Consider the following 10,165-nt stretch of genomic DNA (forward strand, 5'->3'; position numbering starts at 1 on the left):
AGTCCTTGCACGCCGGTCCAAGTTGGTACAAGGATGACGATGACATACTAAAGCCGTATAAAACACGCAACGAAAAACAAAAGGCACGAGATGATTTTCACAAAGTGACAATGAAGAGGCTGCGTCCTATATATCATTTATGATGCAACAATGGCAAGATATGGATGCCATATTTGTGCCGTACCATGCCAAGTATGTTAAATTGTAGGACCGAGAAATGCGACCAGAGGGGGGTGAATGGGAGCCAATCAAAAATTTTCGCAAACGAAAGTTCGGCCTTGATCCCAATTACGCACCCAACCCAAGAGTCCTAGGTGAAGTGCAGAGTAGCTATAGGGGAGCTACACTAACACAAAACAACCCTAGGAACAAGAGTGAACAAGCGTGGAAGCTAACACGAGAAAACAGCACAAGAACCAGCAAGGTATATATCACCGGTTGATCCGACGCTCACAGAATTGAGTGCGTCGGTTAAACCGATGATACAGAGCCTGCAGCACGTGAAAAGCAGCACCGGTTGATCCGACGAGAAGGTTTGAATAGCGTTGGATCAACCGACGGTAGTGCACCGGATCAACCGACAAAATCGACTTGAAACGTCGGTGCAGTTGTCCAGAGAGAGCCCAAAACTGACCAGTCAGCACCGGTTAAACCAACGTGCACGGAGGGCACCTCGCCGGTTTAACCGACGTGCAATAATCGTCAAAGCAGAGAGTCACTCACCGGTTAAACCGATGTGGAGCAAAATGAACTCGTCGGTTGAACGGCCAAAACTGCAAATCCTGTAGTGACTTCGGATGAACCGATGCACGTAGAGGCTAATGCACCGGTGCAACTAACAGAGACGCCAAAAACCCTAGAAGCTGAACCCTGTAATCACCGGTTGATCCGATGACCTTGAACTCAAGCATCGGTTCAACCGGTGCTGTCGAAAAGCAGAGTCCAGAGGCGTTTTCCAGCCCGCGACCCGGGAAAAATTCGACAATCGAACGATCAAATCAAGTTCAAATGTCACCAAACTTGGTAGGCATGATCACAAAGAACTTGTGAACACATCCACGAAAGGAATTGATGAATCACTCCATGGTTTGGGAGGAATCGCAGGTTTAGTGACCAAGAACGGGGTTTTCGGGGTTTTCTAAAAACTGAGTTCTTGAAGGCTCACGACCTATATGGATTTTAGCACTTGGTTAGGACAATTCAGGTCGCACAAAAGATCATCAAGCACCACAGCAACAAGTGGAAGAACCTCGAGAACAAAGAACACAAGAACTTGGAGGATTCAAGCACCAAAAACTTCAAAAGACACGAAACTGAATTCGATTTCAAACCCCGGAGGGCACAAGGAGGGAAGGGCCTCCTTTCCCACACAATCTTAGTACAAAAACTCAAGAATCCATGGCTAGAACCTACCTCTAGAGAAGGGAGGAAGAACATAAGAGGGAGAGAAAGAGCGGGCGCCTGGGCTCTCCTGTCTCTGTCGCCTGGCAACCAGGGAGAGAGGGGGGCGCTGGCCTTTTTGTTTCCTGGGAGCCAGCGCACCCACTCCCTGTTGGCTCCCCTTTCTTTCCCTCCAAGTCTTCCTCTAAAGACTAGAATACCCCTAAGTGCTAAAATTAAACTAGAAGGCCCTTAGGGGCAAAACCGGAAAAGATACATTGAAGACCATCCGACGGCTGTGACGACTTGGAGAAGTTTGCTTCGACCCGACGCAATCGCCCCGATGTCGCCACGCGTCCTTCTGGAATCTTCACGGGGGCAATTTTGGTTAAACTGCCGAAACCGAGTTCGGGGGCGGTTTTGGAGGAACCGCCAAACCTTCCCGCGCGATGTTTCCGGCACACCCGCCAAGCCCGATGTCGCCACGTGTCCGACCTCCCACCGGAACCCTAGCGCCTTTGTCATCCAGACGCCATCGCCATCTTTCTCCGACTTGGCCGACGTCGACACATCCCAGCCGTTGGTTTTTCCCGAGCTACCAACAAACTCCACGCCGTCCCGCCTTGGCGCCAGGAGTGGATCGCAACGCGGCCCAGCAGTGGCCCAAGCATCTGGGCCGCCCTTCTCCACCGCACGGTCGTCCGGTCGGGCCTCCAACGCCACCGCAAGGTCTCCTGCCTCCGCATGGTCGTCGAGCTCCCTGCCACCGCAACGCCGCCGCATGGGGCATTGGCACGCGCCTCGCTCTTGTCCAAACCATATCGCTGCCACCGCGCCATCCGTGTACCTGCACACCACAGACCAAGAACTAGCGCAATCTCCACAGAGTCGCGACTACACACAGTTAGTCCACTCCATGTGTTGGCAATCACTCATCACACCAAGGAGTAGGTCTCCATTACCTCTCATAAATTTCAATTATTTAATATAATAAACAGTTGAATTTCAATTATTTAATATAATAAACAGTTGCCCCAATTCTTGACTAAAAATCGTATATAATAATTTTGCAGAAATTACTTGATTGCTTTCCTACTACAACCAAAGCTTAGGAAAGTCGTCGTATTGTACTTTTTTGGATTGGCCATCGAGTAAATACAAGGAGTTCCTATACATCCTAAATATGTGACCAAATTTATTATCTTCCATATGTATATCATGTTAATTTTTCATAAAAATATACATATATAAACTAACTTCCTATTTGTCTCTTTTTAAAATAGGGCTAACTAGCACTACATTTCCAGAGGAGGAGCTCATCCCACTAACAGACTAAAAACAATGACTATGCGCGCAAACTTCTGGTGCCACAAGTAACCTTCTGGTTCTGTGTATTATGGGTACTACATGTGCCAGCATATGAGGGTGCAAGGGATATATACTACTGATCCCGAACGAGTAAGGGCTACTCTTTGTTAGAGATAGATGCATATGTGTATATTGTTCTTGACTCTAACTAACACTTGTTTAATTTTTCAATGGATTCAATAATTGCATATTCACCCATAAAAACACTAGACGTAGATTTGTGCTGATTTATTATGCGTGAGTTGGTCCACGTAAGGGGCAAATATTTTTACGATGCACATGACACTACTACATAAAAGGCCTTTCTTCCAGGCCATTTGTCCCGGCTGCCTTTGGGCCTGGGACCAAAGGTGACTTTTGTCCCGGGTCCAACGGCTAGCCGGGCCAGCGGAGGGGACAGGGGCCTTTTGTCCCGGTTGGAGGTGGTTGGTGGCTTCAACCGGGTCAACCTTCCCTCTCCCCCCGCCCGAGCCATTCAGCTCATTTGTTCTTGCTGTTCTTGTCTCGGGAGAGGGGAGTTCTTGCTCATTTCTTCACCACATTTGTGAAGATCTTTGATTCCCCCGTCCATCCATCGGCGCTAAAGGTTTGAGGCTTGTTTTTCTCTTCTTACATTGCTTGTGTAGCTCATTTCATGCTTTATAAATAGAGAAAATGTGTAGCTCATTCTTGAACATTTAGATTGCATATATATGTAGGTGTAATTTTTTTTAGATTTAGATGAGTATGTGGATAGTACAAATTTTTAGAATGAGTGTAGACACTTTAGATGTGTAGGTGTGACTTTATAGAGATTTCTTTCAATTAATGATATATTTCATCTTTTTATATATTTTCAATGTTATTTGAAAGAATAATTAATCAGATCATTGTAATTGTGAAAGTAATTAATATTTGCATTGTAATTATAAGAAGTTATAATTTTGTGAAAAATAAAGGTGTTTTCCGGAGAGAAGGGCACAACTCCAGTAGGTCGTCGGTCCAAGAAACCTAGTGCTTTTCATAGGGCAGCGCTCCGTTATTTGGAAAAAGAATATAGAGAATGTGTGGCAAGGGCGAGGAACCTCCGTTTGATCTTGAGGCATTACGGTTCGTCACCACCAAACTCGGACGTTTCAGCTCCTCCATCTTCTGCACCAGCAAGAAATCCATCAGAGCATTCTGTGTTCCCACGGAAGGATAGTTGAAAACCTATGTGTTGTTGTGCGAATTTTTAAGTTTCATGTTGAGTACTCTTTGTTAAGTTCTGTAATGGATTAAGTACTCCTTTTAATTAATCATGATGTATGATGGATATTGCAGATCTTTTAATTATTCATATTATGTTAAACTCACTTTTTAAACATTAATATCGTGATAGAACCCACTTTCTGTCGAAAAGCAAAAGTTTGAAAAAATTTATTCACCTAATATATTTTTGCATGGTCAAAATAAAAAATATGATTTCAAAAAAGTTAGATATTTCGTTGACGCAATCACTTGAATGAAAATTAAATATTTTTGTTGCGTATATCAAGTCTATATAGAGATAAGAAATTCTGTTCTATAATTTTTGGAACTATAACTTTTTTCCAGGGTATTAACAAATGAAAGCCTATTTTAAAAGAGAAGTGAAAGGAACCAAAAACAAACAAAAGATTTGGTGGGAATGAGGGAAAACGGGCCCCTTTTGTTCCGGGTGGTAGATCCACCCGGGACTAAAGGTGGGCAGCGGGCTGGGAATTTTCCCGGCCTGCCTAAAAACCCCTTTTGTCCCGAGTGAAGCCACCACCCGGGATAAAAGGGCCTTTTATCCCGGGTCGTGGCTCCACCCGCGACAAAAGACCCCCCCCCAATATATCTCCCTTCTTCCTCCGCCTTCCTCCAACACTTGGTCAGTTCTTGATCTGCGCCGCGCCGCCGTCGTCCCCTGCTCCAACCGCGCCTCCTGCTCACCGTCCCCGAGAGCCACTAAACTCCGAAGACCGAGCTCCGCTGCCCTATCGCGCCGTCGTCCCCATCGCCCTCACTCGCGCCGCGCCGTTGCTCCGCCTCGAGCTCGTTCCGCGTGCGCCGTCGCTCACATCGCCGCCTCCCGAGCCCTCAGGGTAAGCTCCCATCGCCGCTCCGCTCGCACCGCTCCGTCGCTCCCATCTCACTCTCCTCCTTCCACCGCAGGTCCTCAGCCGAAGCCCGCCGCCGCAACTCACCGGAGCGCCGTCGCCGCAGGACGCCATTGCCGCCGCCACCCAAGCCACACCGAGGACGACCCCCTTCCCGGCCATCCCAGCCCCAACCGAAGGCACCCTCGAACCTGCCCATCGCCGCTCCCCCTCGCCGGAGCAGCAGCGCCGCCGGGCTTGGTAGGGTTTGGCTCTATTACCTCTGTTTTCCGACCAAGGGCCGAAATGCAATATAAAAATTGTTTCTAGGGGCTTTGCTGCAAATACTAGGGACCCTTATGCAATATCTAGATTTATTTTGAAATTTTTGCAGTGAACTTGTAAATTCATTTAAAAATCGTAGAAAAATCATAAAAATGCAAACAAAGACTTTTTGGAATCCTTGTGAGTAGGTCTATTCTGTAAAGTCATAATATGGGCTAGGCTAGTAGAAAGATCATATTATTTAGAGTAATGTGTATCCATGTGTGTAAATTTGTAAATTAGGGTTTTAATTTAATGTGTATGCATGTGTGTATGTATATGTGTGTGTGTTGTGTATGCTTGTGTGTATGTATGTGTGTGTGTGTCCATGTGTGTATGTATATATATGTATGTGTACATTTTACAAACTTACACCGATCCATGTAAACTTAGTTCGATCAAATCCTCGTCCATCTATACGTCCATGTAAACGAATTCCGATCCAATCCTCGCAAATGACTTAGTGAAATACTTGGAGAATGACTTAGTGAATATTTCATTGAATTACTTCGTGACAAACTTCGAATTACTTAGTCAATATTGATGTGCATTCTTTAGAGAATTTTCTTAAGGATTTTATTTGTATTCATTTTTTAGTTACGATGGACCCGCGACACACAGACGCGGAAGACGAACAGTTCATGTTGAATATGATTGGCGAAGGTGGTGGTGCACAAGGAGATGCCCCCGAACAAGCTGATGATGGCAGCAATACCGACATATATTTGAATATGTCCGGTGATGAAATGGAGGCACCATCCATTCAGGATGACGCTGCTGGTGAACAAAGTGCTAATGTACATATCACAACTATACTTACTTGTATTGAAAATCATATTTTCATCTGAATCTATATGAATACTATATAAATATATGAATGTTTTTTATAGCCGTCTGGATCATTGTCGCAGCAGAAAAAGACAAAGCGAGGCCCGACAAAAAAACTAGAAGGGCGGTACATTATAACGGAAGTTGGTCCAGATGGTGAACCGATCGCTCCAGAAGCTGCCGCCGAAAAATTCGTAAGACAATCCGGATGTATTGTCAGGGACCACATCCCGATCAGCTTCAGGCTATGGAAAGCTTCCAATCCAAACGAGGAACGGGATGCGGTACCCGAAAGAGAAAAAGAATGGTGCTGGCGGGAGCTTAAAAAGAACTTCATGGTTCCAGCTGAATCCGAAGAGATATGCAAGCGCTGGACCCTGAGCAAGATGGCCGAATAGCTGCAATCATTCAAGAAAATTTTGACGAAGAAATATATCAAGACCGGGACCTCGCCTGTGTTTACCGGCGAGCTCGAAAAGCTCAGGGGTCACTGGGATGCATTTGTGCAATACAAGTCTTCAGAGCTTGGGCTTCAGAAGGTGCAGAAGGCCAAAGATAATGCCTCGAAGAAAGTGTACCATCACACTCTAGGGCAAGGAGGCTACAAACTTGCAATACCCAAATGAGAGAAGATGGAGCAGGATCTGCTTGACAGAGACATCCAACCTGCGACCATGAACTGGCCTGAAAGGTCAAGGACCTGGTTTTATGGTCACGGGAGAAGCTTGGACCCATTGACTGGGGCCTGCATTTATGGGCCAAAAATCCAGGTAGCAGCCCAGAGACTACAGGAGGCCATACAAGCAGTGGCCGAGGAAACATTCCAGCCGGATAGAGAGAGGGACGAGTTGACTTACGCCTTTGGGAATCCAGAACATCCGGGCCGCACAAGAGGCAAAGGCATGGTTCCGTGGAAGTATGGGTTCAGGGATTACATTGAATCATATAGAAGTCGGCAAAGAAGAAAGAATGATGAGCAGGTGCACTTGCGAAGGCTAGAGGAACGGCTCATGTCACACGATCAAAGACTGGAGGAAGAGGTTCAACGCCAAGTGGCCATAGCAATGAGCAGCAACAGCAAGAGCAACCGGTGCCTCCAGAGCCTAATGTCACAGCCGATCATCTGTCTCAGCGGAAAAGCAGCTGCGCTTCCATAGACATCCCCGTCGAGACAACTGGGATCCAGGCCGCAGTTGAAGCGACGACCCCACAGCGATTTCCAGTGGATGAGATCACCCAGCGGACACCTTGTGACCTGCAGACTGCCATTAAGAACTTAATGTTCACTGTTGCGTATGGTACCGCCATGCCAACCCAACCAGACGACGTGTACCACGGGCAACAAATTCCAGCAGGATACACAAGAGTTGGCGTGGAGCAGGTGTTCCAGGGTTGGGAGACGCTCGAGCTTGATATTCCTGGAGGCGATGGGAAGAGGACACTAGCAGAAGTCATTCATGGCTACATCCTATGGGATAAGCGCTACATCGTCCTAAAGTCGGATGATCGAACACCAAGACCGGCATCTCAGCATGCCTCTCCAAGGCCGGCATCTCCACAAAACACCCCAAGGGCAGCACTGTCTCGGCAAGGTTCACCGGCACATTCTCCATCACCATCATCTCATGCGTCGATGAACACTCAAACGTCACCGTCACCTCCATGGTCACCCCCTCCGCCGCCGGCAAAGAAGGTAGCTGCACCGGCTAAGGAGCCTCCAAAGAAGAAGGAAAACAAGAAAAAAAAACCAAGGAGACTCCTATTAAATCCTAGAACATGAGCCTTGAAGAATGCGACCGGATAACTCAAGAAAGAGTTAAAGAGCACTTCAAGCCGGAGCCCGAGAAAGTAATAAATCCGGGACAATTGAAATTTTTTATTGGAATGTGCGAAGAAAATACGAGAAAATTTATTCCGAGAGAACCGCCTTCTGACTACGACCGTCAAATTATGAAGAGTCATGCGAAGAAGTAGAAACAATCAAGGTCGTCATCATCCGACGTTCCACAGCTCGGAGCCCAAAAGAACCAAACAGTAGAGCCTGTCATTGTGGAACAGACGACGAAACAAACAAACTTGATTGCATTTTTGAAAGAAGCAAACCTCACAGCGGCTCAAGTTGCTGGGGGACAGGATATTCCAAAGGCCCAAGTGATCGCCAGATGGCAGTTTCAGTTGGGCACATCTCTTGTCCCCTCCCCCCCGAAGTCGTGTCTTTGATGCCAACGAAAATGCGAAGGCTACACGACCGATACATGATCATGATGTCCCAGTGCGTCTTCATGAGTGGCGCGAAGATTAAAGATGATGACTTCTTTCGGGGTGAGGCCATCATATGGATTAATTGGGAAGAAGTTTACCAACTATACCATCAGGATGCCCTCGACGTCTCTATGGTCGCCTTGTGGGTTCTGTATGTGGTGGTCGTTATATTTTAATCGTTACGTATTGTATTGCATAACCTCAAGCACTTGATCCCTTATTTTCTTTTGTACAATGTAGAATGGAGATTCAAACTTGCAGGAGGAAAGGGTACTCATACCTCGGCTTTGCGGACCCAATTAGCAAATACAAGATTAAACACACTATCACATAGAGAAGACAATAGAATTGATTTTGTAATGGCATCATATTGTCTCTCGGCCTTAGTCTCATTTTTCTTGCCTAATTCGGTGACATGCCAAACATCAAGCCCATGGCTTGGAGATGTGCTTGCATAAGCACTTTCCATCGAGGAAAACCCATGCCATCGAAAAACAGAGCTCTATCGGTACTCATCCCTTCCCCGGACATGATACTCACTCGACGGTGAAGTCGACGGGTCTCCTATGAGCTTTCTCACAAATTTACCAATGGAATTGGCTAATCCTCGTAAGAGGTGTGAGACCAAGCTCTGATACTAATTGTAGGGATCACCGGTGTGTCCGACCCTAGAGGGGCAGGGGGTGAATAGGGTCACTAATTCGCTTTCTAAACTAGGGCTCAAACTACTTACATAAGATAAACCTAACACGTCCTACACATGCTAGTTATGACTAAGGTTTATCTATACTAGTCTCTACTTACCCCAAAAGACTTGCACCCTATAGCCAATCCTAATCAAACTAACTAGGAAAGTAAAGGCACGCAAGATAGAGTAAATGCGAAAACGTAATACAGTAAGTAAAGAGGTAAGGGAGAGAAGGATGCAAACTCCCGAGTAGACATGGTCATGTAACGTGGTTCGGCTTAAACGCCTACGTCCATGGGACACCGAGGCTCTTCCGATCACCGTCTTGCACTAGGCCACCAAGGCGCACCGGCAAGCAAAGGCAAGTGCCCACAAGACACCGAGTCTCATGCACCGCCACCGTCTCTCTCAGTCACCCAGCCGAAATCCACTACGGAGCTTCTCCACCAAGGAGGAGGTCTCCTCTTCCCCCGTACAAAGTGTCGGCACCGCTCCACACCAAGTCGGAGGGTCGTCGACGGGAATGCTTTGCTTGCCTCGGCAAGACTTCTCTTAAGCTAGCTCTCTCAAGAACTAAGCCTATACAAGTGCACGAAGCACTCTCTCAAAGCTTCTCACAAGCTTGATATGACAGTAAGCACTTCTAGGATGGTTGGTGATGGATCTTTGCTTGGGCAGTACTTTCTTCAGCTCTTGAGGCTTCCAACCATGTGTGACAACCGGCCATGGGGGTATATATAGGCAGCACAAACAAATATAGCCGTTGGAGAAAAGTTGCTTGAAAAGTCCCTAACGCCGGTTAATCCGACGCTCCCCCAATAGCCATCGTCGGTTCAACCGGTGAATGTAATCTGCCCGACTGAAAAACTAGCCGTTACTTGTACGGGCAATCAACCGATGTAGCGTCGGTTTAACCGGTGAATGTAACTGCCCATGGTTCCTGAAAAACCAACTCTCTGGACAACTACACCGACGTAATAGACCAGTGACTCATCGGTTCAACCGGTGTATTGAATTTCCTCTGTCTTCATCTATCAATGCACTGATGTATGCAATTTCTTCAGCGTCGGTTCAACCGGTGCACTCTGCTAACTGATTCTTCTCTGAGCCCATTGCACTGGTGAGTGTAATTTGCCTCACGTTGGTTTAACCGGTGTGTGCAAATTACCTCTGTCTTGGTCCTTTCGACCTGATTTCTTCAGGGTTTTGTATCTTTTCATCCCTTGGACCTATA

The sequence above is a fragment of the Panicum virgatum genome, chromosome 8N (genome assembly GCF_016808335.1).
Source record: "Panicum virgatum strain AP13 chromosome 8N, P.virgatum_v5, whole genome shotgun sequence".
In the NCBI taxonomy this organism is placed as follows: Eukaryota; Viridiplantae; Streptophyta; class Magnoliopsida; order Poales; family Poaceae; genus Panicum; species Panicum virgatum.